This window comes from Haematobia irritans, chromosome 1 (genome assembly GCF_050003625.1).
Source record: "Haematobia irritans isolate KBUSLIRL chromosome 1, ASM5000362v1, whole genome shotgun sequence".
Classification (NCBI taxonomy): Eukaryota; Metazoa; Arthropoda; class Insecta; order Diptera; family Muscidae; genus Haematobia; species Haematobia irritans.
Window position 1 is genome coordinate 195,191,940 of NC_134397.1, and position 23,336 is coordinate 195,215,275.

General features: G+C 29.3%; 1 protein-coding gene across 5 annotated transcripts in view; it reads right to left on the reverse strand.

Annotated features, from left to right (window-relative positions):
• The window catches only part of sima (HIF-1 transcription factor component sima), a 517,365-nt gene that overhangs the window by 410,579 nt on the left and 83,450 nt on the right, over positions 1–23,336 (reverse strand). The window lies entirely within an intron of this gene.

Sequence of the window (23,336 nt, forward strand, 5' to 3'; positions counted from 1 at the left end):
TTCTATAGAAAATTTTGTCAAAATTTTATTTCTATAGAAAATTTTGTCAAAATTGTATTTCTCATAGACCTTTTTTTGTCAAAATATTATATCCATAGAAAATTTTGTCAAAATTTTAGTTCTATAGAAAATTTGGTCAAAATTTTATTTCTATAAAAAATTTTGTCACAACTTTATTTCTATAGAAAATTCTGTCAAAATTTAATTTTTATAATTTTAAAAATTTTGTTTCCATTCAAAATTTTATTTCTATAGAAAATTTTGTCAAAAGTTTACTTCTATAGAAAATTTTGTCAAAATATGATTTCTATAGAAGATTTTGTCAACATTTTATTTTTATAGAAAATTTTATCAAAAATTAATTTTTCATAGAATTTTTTTGTCAAAATATTATTTCTATAGAAAATTATGTCAAAATTTTAGTTCTATAGAAAATTTTGTCACAATTTTATTTCTATAAAAAAGTTGAATAACTCTCAAATGTTGCGACAATGAACGCATCAGGAAGAGAACACACCCAAAGAGAAAGGGATAATAAATAACACATGCAGCACTATGGATTGAATTGCCACAATTATGCATCATCAGATGAAAAGACTATGTGATACCCTGCAACAACCCTACAGAGACCCTAAAGAAACCCTACAGTAAAATTCATTTTGTCAAAATTTTATTTCTAAATTTATTTCAAATTTTTATTTTTATAGAAAATTTTGTCAAAATTTTATTTTTATAGAAAATTTTGTCAAAAATTAATTTTTCATAGAATTTTTTTGTCAAAATATTATTTCTATAGAAAATTTTGTCAAAATTTTAGTTCTATAGAAAATTTTGTCAAAATTTTATTTCTATAAAAAATTTATTACAATTTTATTTCTATAGAACATTTTCTCAAAATTTTATTTCTATAGAAAATGTTTATTTCTATAGAGAATTTTCTCAAAATTTTATTTCTATAGAAAATTTTCTGAAAATTCTATTTCTATGGAAAATTTTCTCAAAATTCTATTTCTATAGAAAATTTTCTCACAATTTTATTTCTATAGAAATTTTTCTCAAAATTTTATTTCTATAGAAAATATTCTGAATATTTTATTTCTATAGAAAATTTTGTGAAAATTTTATTTCTATAGAAAATTTTCTGAAAATTTTATTTTTATAGAAAATTTTGTCAAAATTTTATTTCTATAGAAAATTTTCTGAAAATTTTAATTCTATAGAGTGAGGTTGCCTCTTAGTATCACAATGGACTAATAGGATAACATCTACAGCGATACAGGACACCTAAGGAGGGCTCCATGAGATTTCCACTCTTGCAGAAGGGTGCTTTAAGAGTTCCACTTTTATCCTTCTTGCATTAGCATATGTAAGTGAATGCAAGTTGTTGCAATATTCGTTCATTTCCTGTTTAACAAAAGTTACATTCATGAGATCACTTCCTCTATTTATATTTGCAATTGCCGTTGCAGTATAGCCATGGAAAGGAAGGGGGGCGATAGGAGGAAAAACTTTCTATGAAAACTTATTGCATTTTGGAATACTTGATGTTTTTGTTTTCTTTTACTTTGGTCTTTTTGCTTGTGCTACACTAAAAATGTAAATGAAAAGTTAAAGGGAAATGCAACGGAAAATGGAAACGGAAGTAGTTTTTTGAACTCTTTCTCATGGCATTGACATATCCATGAGAACTCTTGGAATAGTATTTGGAAATTGCAAGCAAACGAATTCGATAAGGAGACGGAGGAGATTTCACTAACCAAGTCATCATCGTTGCTCGTATATATATAGCAAAGGCATCTTTAAGTTTGTTGCCTCCTGATGTACATTGGTCTCTGTGAAACCTAAAGGATGCAACAGCCGCAGCAGCAGCAACATGCTGTAAATAATGCTTACGCATTCAAAGTGTTTGGCAAATGGTTCACATTATTGTTCCAAAATGATGGTAGAGATGGTGTTCAGAAATTTTGTAGCCCTTATCTCTCATCCATTGACGGTGCATGTATGAGCTTCTAGTTTTTGATACCTTCAAGGAATGCAAAGAAATTGAGGATGAGGGGTTTTTCGCACAAAACTCCTAATATTTTGGTTGTGAATTCATTTTCCTACTATGACAGACGATATTTATCTGCTACATTGAATTTATTATTTGCATTTTGTACACTTCAATGGTTTTCTTTAAATTTGTGAGCCCTTGCAATTGAAATTGCTTATGAAGAATAAAAGATTTGTTTATCGGAAGGTTATTTGCCAAATATCAACCACCTTCGTATTCCCAATCAAAAACGTCTAGGCGTAAATATTGGATAAACGAAAAAGTCTTTACGTAGTTCTAATCAAACTTTACATCATTTTGTTGGTATTGATTCCGAGCCAAGGTTAGGTTAGGAACCGTATTCCATCTTTTAGAACTAAATGTTTCTGATTTGGATTCCCCCCAAAGTAATTCAATTTATACACTTGATTACCCTTTAAAATGTTATGCACATAATATGGAGTTATGTGTATGGATGTGGATTTCCTTAAAATTATCTTATGAAGGAATTGTGGCAAATACATATATTCCATCAATGGTGCATGAAAAGTTTTCTAAAAGATTTTACAAAATGAGCAGAAATTGGTATCAGAAAAATGAAATAGCAAAATTTATTCACCACCATCCATTTTATATCAGAACACCAAAATGGGGGAAAAAGCAGTCAAAGCAGCTAAAATCAATGCATGCATTGAACAATGAACTGTAAACAAATAAAGAGTGTGTCAAATTTGTTTTTATTTCTAATAGAAATTTATATCTTAATAATTTGAATTAAAGACAAAAAATTGTTCGAAGATAAGGGAATGAAATTCTACTTAAACTCATTATTAAATTATTATTTCTTTGAACCAACAGGTTGGCTGATAAGTCCCCGGTCTGACACATAGATGGCGTCGCCAATATTAAATGCATATTATTTTTTTAGTACCAACCTTCAAATGATTCGTGTCAAAATTTGACGTCTGTAAGTCAATTAGTTTGTGAGATAGAGCGTCTTTTGTGAAGCAACTTTTGTTATTGTGAAAAAAATGGAAAAAAAGGAATTTCGTGTTTTGATAAAATACTGTTTTCTGAAGGGAAAAAATAGGGTGGAAGCAAAAACTTGGCTTGATACTGAGTTTCCGGACTCTACCCCTGGGAAACCAACAATAATTGATTGGTATGCAAAATTCAAGCGTGGTGAAATGAGCACGGAGGACGGTGAACGCAGTGGATGCCCGAAAGAGGTGGTTACCGACGAAGACATCAAAAAAATCCACAAAATGATTTTGAATGACCGTAAAATGAAGTTGATCGAGATAGCAGAGGCCTTAAAGATATCAAAGGAACGTGTTGGTCATATCATTCATCAATATTTGGATATGCGGAAGCTCTGTGCAAAATGGGTGCCGCGTGAGTTCACATTTGACCAAAAACAACAACGTGTTGATGATTCTGAGCGGTGTTTGCAGCTTTTAACTCGTAATACACCCGAGTTTTTCCGTCGATATGTGACAATGGATGAAACATGGCTCCATCACTACACTCCTGAGTCCAATCGACAGTCGGCTGAGTGGACAGCGACCGGTGAACCGTCTCCGAAGCGTGGAAAGACTCAAAAGTCCGCTGGCAAAGTAATGGCCTCTGTTTTTTGGGATGCGCATGGAATAATTTTTATCGATTATCTTGAGAAAGGAAAAACCATCAACAGTGACTATTATATGGCGTTATTGGAGCGTTTGAAGGTCGAAATCGCGGCAAAACGGCCCCATATGAAGAAGAAAAAAGTATTGTTCCACCAAGACAACGCACCGTGCCACAAGTCATTGAGAACGATGGCAAAAATTCATGAATTGGGCTTCGAATTGCTTCCCCACCCACCGTATTCTCCAGATCTGGCCCCAGCGACTTTTTCTTGTTCTCAGACCTCAAAAGGATGCTCGCAGGAAAAAAATTTGGCTGCAATGAAGAGGTGATCGCCGAAACTGAGGCCCATTTTGAGGCAAAACCGAAGGAGTACTACCAAAATGGTATCAAAAAATTGCAAGGTCGTTATAATCGTTGCATCGCTCTTGAAGGGAACTATGTTGAATAATAAAAACGAATTTTGACAAAAGAAAAATGTGTTTTTCTTTGTCAGACCGGGGACTTATCAGCCAACCTGTTAATTTAAACCAATTCAACGTAATTCAATGCAACTCAACTGCAAATTAAGCTACTAGCATTTACTTTTTATTAAAATCGAATCAAACCGACTTATAGGTTAGGTTAGGTATAGTGGCCGCCCGATATTTCAGGAAAAAAATTTAAACAATTTCTTATAGAAATAAAATTTTCAGAAAATTTTCTATAGAAATAAAATTTTGACACAATTTTCTATAGAAATAAAATTTTAACAAAATTTTCGATAGAAATAAAATTTTGACAAAATTTTCTGTAGAAATAAAATTTTGACAACATTTTCTGTAGACATAAAAATTTTGACACCATTTTCTACCGAAAGAAAATGTTTACAACATTTTTTTTATTACTATATATATAGAAATAAAATGTTGTCAAAATTTTTATCACAATTTTATTTCTATAGAAAATTTTTTGTCAAAATTTTATTTCTATAGAAAATTTTGTTAAAAGTTTATTTCTATAGAAAATTTTCTATAGAAATAAAATTTTGACAACATTTTCTATAGACATAAAATTTGACAAAATTTTCTACAGAAATAAAATTTTGACAACATTTTCTATAGAAATAAAACTTAGACAAAATGTTCTTTAGAAATAAAATTTTGACAAAATTTTCTATAGAAATAAAATTTTGACAAAATTTTCTATAGAAATAAAATTTTGACAAAATTTTCTTAGAAATAAAATTTGGACAAAATTTTCTATAGAAATAAAATTTTGACAAAATTATCGATAAAAATAAAATTTTGACAAAATTTTCTATAGAAATAAAATGTTGACATTTTCTGTAGACATAAAAATTGTAACACAATTTTCTATGGAAAGAAAATTTTGACAAAATTTTCTATAGGCATACAAATTTTGACAAAATTTTTTATAGAAATTTTGACAACATTTTTTATAGAAATAAAATTATGACAAAATTTTCTATAAGCATACAAATTTTGACAAAAATTATTATAGACATAAAAATTTTGACAAAAATTTTTATAGACATAAAAATTTTGACAAAAATTTTTTATATAAATAAAAAGCACTATAGACTGTAAGATTGTTGGATGGACGCACGTTTCGGAATTACCACAATCCTCATCAGCATCTTCTACTTGCAGCAAACCTATCAACCAATTTCACAATAAATTCAGGCAGTTCGCTAAACCCAAAGTGAACCACAACTTGAACCTTCCGAAAAAAGGTTTTGCGTGATGAATTTCTTCTGATAATTGGTTGATAGTTTTGCTGCAAGTAGAGGATGCTGATGAGGAATGTGGTAATTCCGAAACGTGCGTCCATCCAACCATCTTGCAGTCTATAGGGCTTTGCCCAAATAAATTTGACAAACATTCTTTTCCTCTGTTGGTTAAGCTACACTTGTAGTTTAGTCAATGCATGGTTTTAAGCTGAAATCAAAACAACAACAATAATGATTAAAGAACAAAACCAACAATAACAAAACAAAACGAAGGAAATAAAATTTTGACAAAATTTTCTATAGAAATAAACAATATGACATAATTTTCTATGGAAAGAAAATTTTGACAAAACTTCCTATAGAAATAAAATTTTGATAAAATTTTCTATAGAAATAAAATTTTGATAAAATTTTCTATAGCTATAAACTTTTGATAAAATTTTCTATAACTATAAAACTTTTATAAAATTTTCTATAGAAATAAAATTTTGACAAAACTTTCTCTATAGACATAAAAATTTGATAATATTTTCTATAGAAATAATATGTCGATAACATTTTTTATAGATATAAAACTTAGACAAAATATTCTATAGAAATAAAATTTTGACAAAATTTTCTATAGAAATAAAATCTTTACAAAATTTTCTATAGAAATGAAATTTTGACAAAATTTTCTATAGAAATAAAATTTTGACAAAATTTTCTTAGCAATAAAATTTTGACAAAATTTTCTTAGCAATAAAATTTTGACAAAATTTTCTTAGAAATAAAATTTTGACAAAATTTTCTATAGAAATAAAATTTTGACAAATAGTTTCTATAGAAAAAAATTTTGATAGGTTAGGTTGTCATTGAGCTTAACATGGAATCGGGCAGCACTCAGTGATAAGAGAGAAGTTCACCAATGTGGTATCACAATGGACTGAATAGTATAAGTGAGCCTGATACATCGGGCTGCCACCTAACCTAGGTTAGGTATAATGTCCGCCCGATATTTCAGAAAATAACATTTTGACACAATTTCCTATAGAAATAATATTTTGACAAAATTTTCTATAGAAATAAAATTTTGACAAAAATTTCTATGGAAAACAAATTTGACAAAATTTCTATAGAAAAAAACTTTTGACAAATATTTCTTATAGAAATAAAAAATTTAACAAATTTTTCTATAGAAATAAAAGTTTGACAAAAATTTTATATAGAAATAACATTTTTACAAATATTTCTATATACAGAAAAAAATGTATAAAATTTTGAATAGAAATTAAATTTTGAAAAAATTTCCTATAGAAATAAAATTTAGAGAAAATTTTTTATAGAAATAAAATTTAGACAAAATTTTCATAGAAATAAAATTTAGACAAAATTTTCTTAGAAATAAAATTTTGAACAATTTTCTTAGAAATAAAATTTTGATCAATTTTCTTAGAAATAAAATTTTGACAAAATTTTCTAGAGACATAAAATTTTGACAAATAGTTTCTATAGAAAAAAAATTTGATAGGTTAGGTATAATGGCCGCCCGATGTTCCAGAAAATTAAATTTTGACTCAATTTCCTATAGAAATAATATTTTAACAAAATTTTCTATAGAAATAAATTTTTGACAAAATTTTCTATAGAAATAATATTTTAACAAAATTTTTTATAGAAATAAAATCTTGACAAAATTTTCGATAGAAATAAAATAATGACAAAATTTTCGATGGAAATAAAATGTTGACAATAATGTCTATGGAAATAAAATTTTGACAACATTTCTATAGAAATATACTTTTGACAAATATTTCTATAGAAATAAAAGTTTGACAAAAATTTTATATAGAAATAAAATTTTTACAAATATTGCTATATATAGAAAAAAATTGATAACATTTTCAATAGAAATAAAATTTTGGCCACATTTTCTATAGAAATAAAATCTTGACAAAATTTTCTATGGAAATAAAATTTTGAGAAAATTTTCTAAGAAATAAAATTTTGAGAAAATTTTCGATAGAAATAAAATTTTGGGAAAATTTTCTATAAAAAAAATTGCGAAAATTTTCTATAGAAATAAAATTTTGACAAAATTTTCTATAGAAATAAAATTTTCACAAATTTTTCTATAAAAATAAGATTTTGAAAAAATTTGCTATATTGACAATATCTTTAATAATTTTAATTTTCGTTTTAGGTCATACTATCAAACTCTATTGTGGGTAAGTCCTGCTTTTATGTAGAGGTAGTAACTTTCCCCTGTTGGTGTAAACTAAATAAATAAAAAAAACAATCTTTCAATGAAGCAGTTTTTTTTCATAAAAACCACACTATTTAATCAAAAACTGCAAAATAAGATAATTTTATTTGGTAGTTTTTTGGTAAATTTTATTATACCCACCACCATAGAATGGTGACGGGGGTATAATAAGTTCGTCATTCCGTTTGTAACACATCGAAATATCGATTTCCGACTATATAAAGTATATATATTCTTGATCAGGGAGAAATTCTAAGACGATATAGCCATGTCCGTCTGTCTGTCTGGCTGTCTGTCTGTCTGTTGTAATCACGCTACAGTCTTCAATAATAAAGCAATCGTGCTGAAATTTCGCACAAACTCGTCTTTTGTCTGCAGGCAGGTCAAGTTCGAAGATGGGCTATATCGGTCCAGGTTTTGATATAGTCCCCATATAAACCGACCTCCCGATTTGGGGTCTTGGGCTTATAAAAACCTTAGTTTCTATCCAATTTGCCTGAAATTGGAAATCTAGAGGTATTTTATGACCACAAAGAGGTGTGCCAAAAATGGTGAGTATCGGTCCACGTTTTGTTCTATATGGGGGCTATCCGCCATATAGACCGATCTCCCGATTATATTTCCAGGGCTTCTAGAATCGATAGTTTCTATCCAATTCGCCTGAAATTGGATATCTAGAGGTATTTTAGCACCATAAAGAGGTGTGCCAAAAATGGTGACTATCGGTTGATGTTTAGGTATAGCCCCCATATAGACCGATTTCCCGATTTTACTTCTTGGACTTCTAGAATCCGTAGTTATTATCCAATTTGGTTGAAATTTGAAATCTAGAGGTATCTTAGGACCATAAAGAGGTGTGCTAAAAATGGTGATTATAGGTCAATGTGTTGATATAGCCATCAGATAGACCGATCTCCAGATATTACTTTTTGGGCTTCTAGAAACCGTAATTGTTGTCCACTTTGCCTGAAATCGAAAATCTGGAGGTTTTTAGGAATACAAATAGGTGTGCAAGAAATGATTTTATTTTTTAGGCTTCTAGAATCCGTAGTTTTTATCCAATTTGCCTGAAATGAGAAATCTACAGGACCTTAAGTATGAGAGCCGAAAATGGCAGGTATTGGCCCATGTTTTGGTTTATCTCCCAAATAGACCGATCTCCCGATTTTACTTCTTGGGCTTTTAGAAACCATAGTTTTTTTATCAAATTTGCATGAAATTTTAAATCTAGAAGTATTTTAGGAACATAAAGAGGTGTGCCGAAAATGGTGAATATCGGTCCATGTGCATTGATAATGAAAATTGCTTGAAACTGAATTATAGTTTCCAGATTTTACTTCTGGTAATCATTTAAATAATGGGGGTAAAAATCTACAGATATTAAATTTTAAATCAAGGCGTTATTTCATTTTCATTTCATTTTTTTTTGAACACTTCCACACGATGTTTATGATTCCTCTAAAACTCAAACAAATAAGGTTCTTATAAATCCAGAATCTGATCTAGTAGGTAAAATCTTTGAATTTATCTTCGGGAAGTGTTCTGGTTAAACTGATCTGCTTGTCACCAAATCCCCCTGAAATTTTCACAGGAAACTATAATATTTGATTCATGGTGGTGGGTATTTAAGATTTGGCCCAGCCGAACTTACTGCTTTATATACTTGTTTTCTTAAAATGTTGGTAAAATATTTTTGGCTCCAGTGGCAACCGTGGCATTATTGCAGAGATTTAAATATCCGAAAATTCGACAAGTAAAACTTTTCCAAAAAGTCGAAAATTTTACTTTGGCAAAACTCGAATTCCGTAATTAGGGCTAAATAAAAATTATACAGATTTAATTCTGGTAGATTTCTTTTTATCGACCGAAAAACGTATTTGTTATGTGTCAACCAATGCCAGTGATATTGAATTCCATAAGAATTTTCACAAAATTTTGTCTTAAAACATTAATGAAAAATTCTATAGAATTTGGGAAGCATCTTTAAATTGAATTACTTAATTTTAAATTTAATCTATTTCGCTGACAATTCATTGTTACACTGAAAAAAATATTGTCGTGAGGTCAAAGATTTCATGTCTTTAAAATACGAATACAAATTTTGCTTAGCATAGAAGACGTATTTCTCTAAAATAAAGTTATTTTCCTTCTCCAAAAGTCGATAAACTTTTCAATGAAGTCGTATTGTCCTTATAATTAAGTGATTTGACTTAAAAATGGGTATCTTAACATGAAAGAAAAAATTTATAGGCTAAGGTCAACTTGACTTTAATAATTCAGAAAAATTCTTTAAATTTAATGAAATTGTCTTTAAATTTGTTGTCTTTTTGCATCTTGACTACAAAGCAAAAAATCGTTCAAATATAGGACATGTTTTCCAAAACTTTATTTTAAAGAAGTTTTTTACTTCAAACATAGCATAATTTCTACTGGAAGTCGAGTCCTAATTTGGAAAATAAACTTGCCGTTAACTCGTTTTTAAAGGACTTTGATAGCATATGAAGTAAAAATGCTGAGAAAGCGAAAAATTAAAGTTTGCTTCCTAGAAGCAAGTACACAAAACCTAAATTTAAAAGATAATTGTGTCTTAAAAGTATCCTTACTTGTATTCTCCGCTTCTTTGGCTCGGAATCAATACCAAATTTTTTAAAGTAAAGACAAAATCTTTGGAACCGAGTATGCTTTTTTTCAGTGTAGTTGGGTTAAGCAAAAAAATAACTTAATCTAATTTTTACGATTTTCGTCTGTGTCTATATGGGTTTTCTTGTTATATTTTCTTTTTTTTGGAATTTCTTTTTTTTTTTGTTCCATTCACATATCCTGGCGCTGGACATTTGGAATTTAATGGTGTTTATGGTTGCAAAAATCGTCATAGTGTCTAACGATTGTTTGTGGCGTCATCTTCCTTCGTTCACTATTCACTAGAAGAATGTCTCAGCAACTGGCTATCATAAAAAAAACGAACAAACTTCAAAATGATGCGAGAGTTCGGAATAATGGCTGGGAAACACTTAAAATGCAACTCAAGCTAAGGAAATAAAATAATCTCATTGTAGCATTTCCTTTATGAGATGGTATCCTCAAGCAAATGGAAAAACCAAAAAAAAACACAAACAAGGACATTCTCGCATTGGTTTCAACAAGGCCAATTGTTGTAAATGCATTGTCCAGTTTTATTAGCCCCAAATGACTTTGACTTTTCACAGTCACTTCGACTTCTAGAAGTCCAGATCTGATTTTTCCCCATAATTGCAATGAATGGAAAGGGGTACTTCTTGTTTGGTCATATGGTAGTTATGACATTGTGGTCAAATATTTTTTTTCATATTTCCACGCAATTTTTGCAGTCCTTTTAATATTTCGAGGAGAAAAAACTTGTAAACTTGTGCATGGTATTTGGTTATGGGTCTTTTTTTTTAAATCATATTCTTTATGCATTTCTGAAATGCAAACATATATAGATAAAGTCTTTATTATTGCATGCGAATTGTTTATTTAAAAAAATGTGAGTTGGGGGAAAACTATCAATGGAGGAAGTACGAAAGTTTTGATGAAGTTATATGCAATTGCATGACAAACTATCCCAGCAAAAAAGGCGTCGCCAAAAAAGTTGTGAAAATATTTTTTTTGTATCCGGAAGTGGTGCAAAATTGATACAGAAGCGATGAATTTAACATGGGCTTAACATAGAGCGAATGTCCACCATTTCAACGGCCGTTGCAATGAATTTGCATCACTTCTAAAAGTGTGATCCGAATTCAGTGTTTTGGATTTAAATTGAAAAATTTTGTGATCTCTTACCAAATAAGTAATTTTTATAATTTTTTATGATCTTTTATGCATTCCAACGCTTGTCCGAAACGTTTGACTTCAAATATTTTCAAAAATTCGCATTTTTTCTAGAATTGATTTAGAATTTTTTTTTTCAACAAAATTTAAATAATTTGTATATTTTTTATACCCTCCACCATGGGATGAGGGTATATTAACTTTGTCATTCCGTTTGTAACACATCGAAATATTGCTCTAAGACCCCATAAAGTATATATATTCTGGGTCGTGGTGAAATTCTGAGTCGATCTAAGCATGTCCGTCCGTCCGTCCGTCCGTCTGTCCGTCTGTCCGGCTGTCCGTCCGTCTGTGGAAATCACGCTAACTTCCGAACGAAACAAGCTATCGACTTGAAACTTGGCACAAGTAGTTGTTATTGATGTAGGTCGGATGGTATTGAAAATCGGCCATATCGGACCACGTTTACGTATAGTCCCCATATAAACCGATCCCCAAATTTGGCTTGGGGAGCCTCCCGGAGCAGCAAAATTCATCCGATCCGGTTGAAATTTGGTACCTGATGTTAGTATACGGCCTCTAACAACCATGCAAAAATTGGTCCATATCGGTCCATAATTATATATAGCTCCCATATAAACCGATCCCCAGATTTGACCTCCGGAGCCTCTTGGAGGAGCAAAATTTATCCGATCCGGTTGAAATTTAGTACGTGGTCTTAGTATACGGTCTCTAACACCCATGCAAAAATTGGTCCATGTCGGTCCATAATTATATATAGCAAAAGTCATCCGATACGGTTGAAATTTGGTACATTTTGTCAATATATGGCCTCTAACAGCCATGTAAAAATTGGTCAATATCGGTCTTTAGTTATATATAGCCGATGACTTATTACACAAAAATTGGCCCATATCGCCAAAAATAATCTACCAAAACTTTATTTCCATAGAAATGTTTGTCAAAATTTTATTTCCATAGAAAGTTTTGTCAAAATTTTATTTTTATAGAAATTTTTGTAAAAAATTTATTTCTGTAGAAAATTTTGTCAACATTTTATTTCTATACAAAATTTTGTCAACATTTTACTTCCATAGAAAATTTTGTCAACATTTTATTTCTATAGAAAATTTTGTCAAGTTTTTATTTCTATAGAAAATTTTGTCAAAATTTTATTTCTATAGACAATTTTGTCAAGTTTTCATTTCTATAGAAAATTTTGTCAAACTATATTATATACGTATTTAATCGGCCTTTTTTTGTTTAATATATACCCCGTATGGGCTAACTTACAATTTAGAAGACAGTGTTAAAAAGTTTTACGATACCTTGCCATCGGCAAGTGTTATCGCAACCCAAGTAATTCGATTGTGGATGACAGCCTTTAGTAGAAGTTCCTACGCAATCCATGGTGGAGGGTACATAAGATTCGGCCTGGCCGAACTTACGGCCGTATATACTTGTTTTTTTTTTTTTTTTTTAATTTCAAATAGGTTAAGAAGAACATCATTGGGTGGGCATTTTTGGAAGGGCTTTTAAAGTTGTGCCTTTGGAACAAATTTTTTTGCTGGGTACTATGACAGTATTTTTATTCCATTCAGTTTACGATACGCCACCCATTACTTTGTAATAATATTGGCAAAGCATACGAATATTGCTACGATGCCCGCAATATATGAATTCTTGATTCAGTTTTAATTTCTTAAGAAATTTGCTTTAGTCCAAGGAATTGTTTTTTATTCCAAATAGGCTTCAAACATTTTATGAACTAAACGCACCAGCATAGAATGGTATAATAATTTTGTCAATCCGCTTGTAACACATCGAAATATCGATTTCCAAGAAGTAGATATATATTCTTGATCTGGGAGAAATTTTAAGTTGATATAATAATGTCCGTCTGTCTGTCTGTTGTAATCACGCTACAGTCTATCATGCTGAAATTTTGTAATTTTCTTTCGGCTGCAAGCAGGTCAAGTTCGAAGATGGGCTATATGTAGCCCACACACTGAAAAAAATATTTACGTGATATTAAAGATTACGCAACCTATATTTTAGATTGCGAAATTTAAAAAAACATTAAGGACAAATTTCTTTAATATAATGAAATTTTAATTAAAATAAAGTTTATATATTTTTTTCGTTAAATTTAGGAGACAAATTTTGTAAATTTGCATCGCTCCGTTAAAGTCCCATGTCTTTGAACTAAGGCTAATTTTCCTCAATGTAAAGAAACACATTTTTGATTTAAAGAAATAGTCCTTAAATTAACTGAAATATTGAAACTTTAAATTTAAGATAAAAACGCTTCAAATATAGGCCAAGACTTATTTTGAGGATTTAGCGTCTTTGATTTAAATTTTTTTTGGAATTAAGAACGCATTTTTTACTTCGAAACATCCGTTACAATTCGGACTTTTTACCTTTATTAATAAACCGCGAAAAGATAAAGCAAATTTGATAAATGAGATCTGTACCCTAATTTCAATTTTATTGGTCCTAGATTTAAAGCCAGATAAGTCGCTAAAAAATTTCTTTATATTAAAGAAGCCGCATCTTTGGCTCGGAATCAATACCAAAATCCTTAAGCGAAGGTCAAAATCTTTGGATCTTTTTTGAGTGCATATTAACCGACCCCCCAATTTGGGGTCTTGAACGCCTAGACAATTTGTATCCGATTTCCTTGAATTTTAAAATCTAGAAGTATTTTGGGTCCATAAACAAGTGTACTGAATATGATGTGCATCGGTCCATGGTTTGGTATGGCCCCCTTATAGCTTGATCTAACGATCTATGTTAATTAAATGAACTAAAAAACAGGAAAAATTTTACACAAAATTATTGAATACTTATACAGTTCTAAATTTCTTAACAATTTTAAATTGTATCACTTGGCACTAAACCTTTTTGCAATTTTCAATTTTAATTTTTTCCTACGAAATTTTCTTTAACAAGTTAAAAAATTTTCTTGAATTTGTCGAAAAATTTTATTTATATAGGGGTTTTTAATACAGTTTGGTTAAAATTTAACCTAAAATTAACGAAAAATTCCTTCCTGATAAGTCCATTGTTTTTTTTATGTAGCTTTAAATCTAGGCTCTATAAAATTAAAATTAGGGTACAGATTTCATTTATTGAACTTCCATTCTCGTTTTATTAATCATCGTTGTAGTATATTCTCGTAAAAATAAATTTTTCATAAAATTTACGACACAAATATTTGCGTTAAAGTCTTATGTTTTTGTAAGACAAATTTCCCACTATTCTTATTTAACTGAATTAACTGAACTGAACTGGACTTACACCCAAAAAAACAGTTTACTTGTATCCAAAGATTTTAACCTTGCCATAAGGAGTTTGGTATTGATTCCGAGCCAAATATTCGGCTTCTTTAAAATAAACACATTTTTAGGGACCTCCATGGCTTTAAATTTAGGATTAATAAAACTATAATTAGAATACAGATCTCGAATATCAAATTTTCATACTATTTTTGCGATATATTAATAAAGCTATTCAAACAAATGCCAGTTTAAAAATCCAAACAGCTACTTCAAAGTTAAAAATGATTTTCTTAATTAAAAAAAAACTACATCTGAAGCGTTTTCATCTTAAATATAAAGATTCAATATATCTGTTACTTTAAAGACAATTTCTTTAAATTACTTCAATTACCCACAACTTTAGCAAAGGGACGCAAATTTCAAAAATATGTGTCCTAAATTTTATGAAAATTAAAGCAAGGTTAATAAACTTTCAGATTTAAGATAAAAACTCTTCAATTATAGGCTAAGACTTATTTTGAGGATTTTGCGACTTTGGTTTAAAGTTTTTTTTTTTTTTTTAATGAAAAAAACATTTTTTTACTTTGGCGAATTTCGTTTATCTAAAATTTCGTTCCAGAGGAAAGTATTTTTTTCTTTGGGTGTCTTACGGTCTTAAATGTTGTACCGGTCCAACGTTGCAAGAATTGTTTAACCAAAACCGCTATATTTGTCCAAAAAATAACCAAAAAAAAAAAAATAATAAAAAAATGTGAATTTTTGTTTGCATTAAAAGCAACATTTTTTGATTGAAATTCAAAAAAGAAAATTTTTATTTCACTTCAAATGCAAACTAAATAAATTAAATTCATTTCAAGTCATATTAACTCAGTGTTGCCAGAAGTAGGGAAATTCCCTACATAAAGGTTTTTTTTTTTTTTTTTGAAAATTTAGCATCTTGTAGGGACCATGTAGGGACTTTTTCACTCAACACAATATTTATATTTTGATGGCTCTAGAGGAACAAATTAGACGCCGGCAAGGCCTGATCCTTAACAATGTGATCATAATCTACCACAAATCTACCAAACAAATTTTTCTATAGAAAATTTGTTTAAAGCTTTATACCTATAGAACTTTTGTCAAATTTTTATTTCTATAGAAAATATTATCAAAATTTTATTGCTATAGAAAATTTTGTTCAAAATTTTATTTCTATAGAAATCTTTTTCAAAATTTTATTTCTATAGAAAATGTCGTCAAAATTTAATTTCTATAAAATTGTGCCAACAATTTTATTTCTAGAGAAAATTTTTGTCAACATTTTATTTATATAGAAAATTTTTGCAAAATTTTTCTTATATAGAAATTTGGTCAAAATTTTATTTCTATAGAAAATTTTGTCAAATTTTATTTCTATAGAGAATTTTGTCAAAATTTTATTTCTATAGAAAATTTTGTCAAACTTTTATTTCTATGGAAAATTTTGTCAAAATTTTATTCATATCGAAAATTTTCTCAAAATTTTATTTCAATAGAAAATTTTGTCAAAATTTTATTTCTATAGAAAATGTTGTCAAATTTCATTTCTATGGGAAAATTTTCTCAAAATTTTATTTCTATAGAAAATTTTCTCAAACTTTTATTTCTATAGAAAATGTTGTCAAAATTTTATTTCTATAGAAAATGTTGTCAAAACATTATTTCTATACAAAATTTTGTCAAATTTTATTTCTATAGGAATTTTTTTTTTAAATTTTATTCATATAGAACATTTTCTTAAAATTTTATTTCTATAGAATTTTTACTCAAAATTTTATTTTTATAGAATTTTATTTTTATAGAATTTTTTCTCAAAATTTTATTGCTATAGAAAATTTGGTCAAAAGTTTATTGCTATAGAAAATTTGGTCAAAATTTTATTCATATAGAAAATTTTCTCAAAATTTTATTTCTATAGAATTTTTACTCAAAATTTTATTTTTATAGATTTTTTTCTCAAAATTTAATTTCTATAGAATTTTTACTCAAAATTTTATTTTTATAGAATTTATTCTCAAAATTTTATTTCTATAGAAAATTTTGCCAAATTTTATTTCTATGGAAATTTTTTTCAAAATTTTATTCATATAGAAAATTTTCTCAAAATTTTATTTCTGTAGAATTTTTTCTCAAAGTTTTATTTTTATAGAATTTTTTCTCAAAATTTAATTTCTATAGAATTTTTACTCAAAATTTTATTTTTATAGAATTTTTTCTCAAAATTTTATGGCTATAGAAAATATTGTCAATTAGAAAATTTTCTCAAAATTTTATTTCTATAGAATTTTTGCTCAAAATTTTATTTGTATAGAATTTTTTCTCAAAATTGTATTTCTGTAGAATTTTTTCTCAAAGTTGTATTTTTATAGAATTTTTTCTCAAAAATTTTTTTCCATAGAAAAATTTCTCAAAAAAAAATTGTTATAGAAACTTTTGCCAAATTTTTTTACCAAAACATTTAGAATTCTACCAATCTACCAAACAGAAAAATACTACTATTTTTTAGAATTCTACCAATTTATTTTTACGTTATATACGTTGGATTTTCAAAAAGAAAATTTGAGATATAGAGTAGTAATAGGGTTTTAATGAATACTTTGTCCCAGTAAAAACTAGCAAGAGATTACACACAATTATCAACTGTTGTAGTCATAAACAAATCATATATGCGATATATTTGGTAAACGGGTAAAATTTTGCATTTCCCCCCGCTAAATGAAGGGATGACCCTGTATATGCAAAAAGGTTTTCCCGCACAAGGCTTAGATGTACATTAGTTGAAACGGAAAAGTCTGGCTCCTATTTTCAACTTTACTACTAGAACTGTTAACTGTTTCATTAAATTCCTTAAAAAGTGCAACATAAATTGACTCCATTAAAATTTCACATTGGTATGTAAATACAGCAATTTTGTCTGGTCGACCTTTTACAGCCAGTATCTGTCTCTTTATAATATCCTTTGAGGTACTTACCAGCCAGCCAGTCAATTACTCGATAAAAAATGCATAACTTCATAAATATCAAAGCAACTACGATAGACGACGAATAGCAGCAGTTAAACAAGTGAGACTAATAAAACAAACACCATTCAACATCAGGTGTCATAAAACTATTCAAATATTACAGCGGCTAAATTAAAGAAAAACTAGAAAACACTACAACCCACTGCAATGCAAAAAAAAAGAAAAAAAAACATAAAACTAATAGCTATTGGGTGGAGTAACAACTTGAAGTTATAGTCCTCCTACTATCCTCAATGCAATCCAACATGATGATAATAATACCAAAATGATTGCACGCAATAACTGTTCCCTTGCTTCCTACCTACCTAACTACCACATTGTCTCCCCAAAAACTCTTCCAAACAATAATCAACAACAATAATTGTAAAATTGCGTTATTGTATGAACGAATGAAAAAAAAAGGACATCGGCAACATTCCAACATAAGATGGCAGCACAAAATATTTACTCGTCCAATAGCTTTGTCAGCAAAAAACGCGAAAAAGGACTGTTCCCGGATGCTTGTTGAAACTAATAAACATTAATGTCTAAAGACATTTATTCCATACAGTGTCGTCTTAAAGCTCCCCTGACTTTGGTTGCCAATTCATTCATTCCATTTCTAGGATGAAATTGGCAAAAATGAAAACAACTTAGGCATTCTAATGGAATTACAATTAAAATGTAAATAGCAAAAGCAAATAATAATAACAATTTTGAAGGTAAAATGTTATAGAACCTTCTTGATAATGGTCAATAAGGGCATTAAGGAGCTCTACATATGTCGGCAAAAAAATTTCAGTACCTTAATTTACAAGAAATCTAACTTAAAAAAAATACAAAAAAAATGTAAAAAGGTAGGAATGGTAAATTTTAATGCGACAGCATTACGCTGTTGTTTTTTTTTTTTTCTTTTATGGAAAAATAAAATTCTTTTCCACAGAGATGAGTTACCTTTGATGTATAAACTACTGTTTCACAATTATTAGAGAAATCGATAAAGTCAATCTCTAATTATTGGGATCGAACATCAAAAAATTAAAAATGTTCAAAAAGTATATATCCCTCGGCTTCGAAAGCTACTTTCTTCTCTAATGGAAAATATTTTTGGAATGCATAAACTACTACTTCCAATTATTATACCCCAGCAAAAAAAAAGTGGAAGTTGTTCCACAAACATTTCTTTTAAATCGCATCCCGTAATCCCCAATAGATATTTTCCACTTCCGATGCAGTCATTTTGGATAAGTATTACAAAGTAGGCAATTAGGCTAATTTAAGTGAAAATTTAAGTTTTTTGCACTACTTCCGGATCACAAAATGGGAATCCAAACTATTTTTTTTTTGAAACGTTTTTTCAAAACTTTAAAAAAGAAACAAAATGTAAACCCTTGTATCACTGAGTGCTGCCTGATTCAAGGGACCACTTTTTTATAACGGAGTCCGAGCGGACTCGGCGGTGAAACCACTTACAGAAACTTTGAAACAAACAGAAATGTGACCAGCACTACTGAGAGCGGATAATCCTCCGCTAAAAAACTGTTTGCTGTTTGGCTAAAAATTGGGATAGCACCCATGACACTTTGTATGCAAGGCGGGTATGCTAACCATTGCACAACGGTGGCTATAGGTAGGAAGTAGAGGTGTGCACGTGACACGAAATTGTCGTGACTCACGAAAATTTTCGTGACTCAGGCGTGAGTAGTGAGCCACGCTGACGGCAACGGCATGAGTGTGCGTGAGCGTGACTTTTGATTGATGTCGCTCACGCACGACATTAATCAAACGTCGTGCGTGAGCGTGAGTCACGAAAATGATAACGTCGTGAGTGTGCGCGTAGTAACGAATTTCGGAAAAACATGCTCACGAAAATAATCCCGCTTACGAACATAAAATGCTTACGAGTTTAATTCATTTATAATTTTAGTGACATCCTAGGTGTTAAGAGTTTTATAACGCTCTCGATTTTAATCTTACTCATGTTTTTAGTCAGGTTCTACAGGTAAATTACTCACAAAATTATTCGTGAGTCACGAGGTTTTTCGTGATTCACGACATTTTTCGTGAGACACGATATTTTTCGTGAGTCACGATATTTAAAAGATTTCCGTGCGTGAGTGTGCGTGAATACAAATTTTCTTTTCGTGAACGTGCGGGAGCGTGAGTCCTACGAAAAAATGTCGTGCGTGAGTGTGCGTGAATAACATTTCTCCGTCGTGAGTGTGCGTGAGCGTGAGCAAAATATTACAAAATATTACCACTAGTAGGAAGTGGGGGTGGGGGGGGGGGGGTTTAAGCATGAAGATGAAAATAAAATTTTGACAAAAATGTCAGTAGAAATAACATTTTGACAAAATTTTCTATAGAAATAAAATTTTGTGTAAACTTTCTATAGAAATAAAATTTTGTGTAAATTTTCTATAGAAATAAAATTTTGTGTAAATTTTCTATAGAAATAAAATTTTGTGTAAATTTTCTATAGAAATAAAATTTTGACAAAATTTTATTTTTATAGACAAAATTTTCTATAGAAATACAATTTTGTCAAAATGTTCTATAGAAATAAAATTTAGACAAAATTTTCTGTAGAAATAAAATTTTGACAAAACTTTCTATAGAAATAAAATATTGACAAAATTTTCTATAGAAATAAAATGTTGACAAAAAATTTTCTATTGAAATAAAATTTTGACAAAATTTTCTAAGAAAGAAATGTTGGCAAAATTTTCTATAGATAGAATTGTTAACAAAATTTTCGATCTAAATAAAATTTTGACAAAATTTTCTATAAAAATAAAATTTTGACAAAATTTTCTATAGAAATAAAATTTTGACAAAATTTTCTATAGAAATAAAATTTTGACAAAATTTTCTATAGAAATAAAATTTTGACAAAATTTTCTATAGAAATAAAATTTTGACAAAATTTTCTATAGAAATACAATTTAACAAAATTTTCTATAGAAATAAAATTTTGACAAAATTTTCTATAGAAATAAAATGGTGACATAAAATTTTCTATTGAAATAAAATTTTGACAAAATTTTCTATAGAAATAAAATATTGACAAAATTTTCTATAGAAATAAAATTTTGACAAAATTTTCTACAGAAAAACAATTTTCTATAGAAATAAAATTTTGACAAAATTTTCTATAGAAATAAAATGTTGACCAAAATTTCCTTTAGAAATAAAACTTTGCCAAAATTTTCTATAGAAATAAATTTTTGACAAAATTTTCTATAGAAATAAAATTTTGACAAAATTTTCTATAGAAATAAAATATTGACAAAATTTTCTATAGAAATAAAATTTTTTGTTGTTTTTTTTTATTTCAGCTTAAAACCATACATTGACTAAACTACAAGTGTAGCTTAACCAACAGAGGAAAAGAATGTTTGCCAAATTTATTTGGGCAAAGCCATATAGACTGCAAGATGGTTGGATGGACGCACGTTTCGGAATTACCACATTCCTCATCAGCATCCTCTACTTGCAGCAAAACTATTAACCAATTATGAGAATAAATTCAGGCAGTTTATTAAACCCAACAATGAACCACACTTAAACCATCCGAAAAAAGGTTTTGTATGATAGCCGGCTTATGCCGAAATAAATTCGAAACAAACATATCTCTTTTCCTATGCCACTGTCAAATCATCGATTTGAGTTCAGTTGGCTGGGTATATTTTGAGCGTGCTTCCTCTTTTTTCATTCGTTTTGTTTTGTTATCATCAACCATCCATCCAACCATCTTGCCGTCTATAGGGCTTTGCCCAAATAAATTTGACAAACATTATTTTCCTCGGTTGGTTAAGCTACACTTGTAGTTTAGTCAATGCATGGTTTTAAGCTGAAATCAAAAAACAACAACAATGTTTAAAGATCAAAACCAACAATAACAAAACCAAACCAAACCAAGCAAAACCAACTGCACTCAAATCGATGATTTGACAGTGGCATATGAAAAAAGATATGTTTGTACGAATTTATTTCGGCATAAGCCGGCTATCATGCAAAACCTTTTTTCGGAAGGTTCAAGTGTGGTTCATTGTTGGGTTTAATGAACTGCCTGAATTTATTCTGATAATTGGTTGATAGTTTTGCTGCAAGTAGAGGATGCTGATGAGTAATGTGGTAATTCCGAAACGTAAAATTTTGTGAAAATTTTCTAAAAAGAAAACAAAATTTTCTATAGAAATAAAATTTTAACAAAATTTTGTATAGAAATAAAATTTTTGCAAATATTTTCTATAGAAATAAATTTTTGACAAAATTTTCTATAGAAATAAAATATTGACAAAATTTTCTATAGAAATAAAATTTTGACAAAATTTTCTTTAGAAATAAAATTTTGACAAAATTTTCTATAGAAATAAAGTTTTGACAAAATTTTCTATAGAAATAAAATTTTGACAAAATTTTCTATAGAAATAAAATTTTGACAAAATTTTCTATAGAAATAAAATTTTGACAAAATTTTCTATAGAAATAAAATTTTGATTAAAAAATTTAAAAAATCAGTCCCTTAATTTCAAAATGTAGTTTTTTAGCTTAATTGAATTGATAAAAGAGAAATTCACCATTGTGGTACCACAACGAACTGAATAGTCCAAGTTAGTAGGAAATAGGGAGCCACCGTGGTACAATGGTTAGCATGCCCGCCTTGCATACACAAGATCGTGGGTTCGATTCCTGCTTCGACCGAAGACCAAAAAGTTTTTCAGCGGTGGATTATCCCACCTCAGAAATGCTGGTGAGATTTCTGAGGGTTTCACTGCAATGTGGAACACCGTACGGACTCGGCTATAAAAAGGAGGTCCCTTGTCATTGAGCTTAACATGGAATCGGGCAGCACTCAGTGATAAGAGAGAAGTTCAGCAATGTGGTATCACAATGGAGCCTTAAGTGAGCCTTATACATCGGGCTGCCACCTAACCTAACCTTACCTAGTAGGAAATAACTGGCTGACACTATACCAAACCTAACCTAGCTTAATTGTGAGATTTAGGTATATAGGCTAAGATGTTGGCAAAAGATTAGAATACGATTAATAACAATATAATAATATCATCTATTTCATCAATACCACCTATGTGTTGATGAACTCAAGCTCATCATCCATATGGTATAGGGTATAGAAACTACTTTAAATTACATAAACATAACGAAAGTCAACATTAAAATCATAGACGACCAAGGAATGAGCTTTGCAAATTTGCTAGTTTTAGAGGTAAAGACAAGCTCCTACATTCATTAACAAACAACGACTGCTGTCAACTACATTTAATGGTCACCATCTCCGTGTGATAAAACTAATTAGGTACCAGGAGACAGGACACAGGGTCAGCTAACTAGCACTAAGGATACTAAATGACACAAGGATGAACAAAATGAAAGCAGTTAAAACAATACACTATGTCTGGCCGCCAATGTTTGTGCTCTTAAGCAGTGAAGAGTGGTGAACGCACATTCCATGTTGGGTTTTCATTGAATCGTTTGTTCAAGTCATTATTGCCAACATACCAGACATACCGATAGACAGACATAGACTTCGACTGGCCATGGAAGAGACATGAATGAAGAAAAAGTGTCAACTTTATGC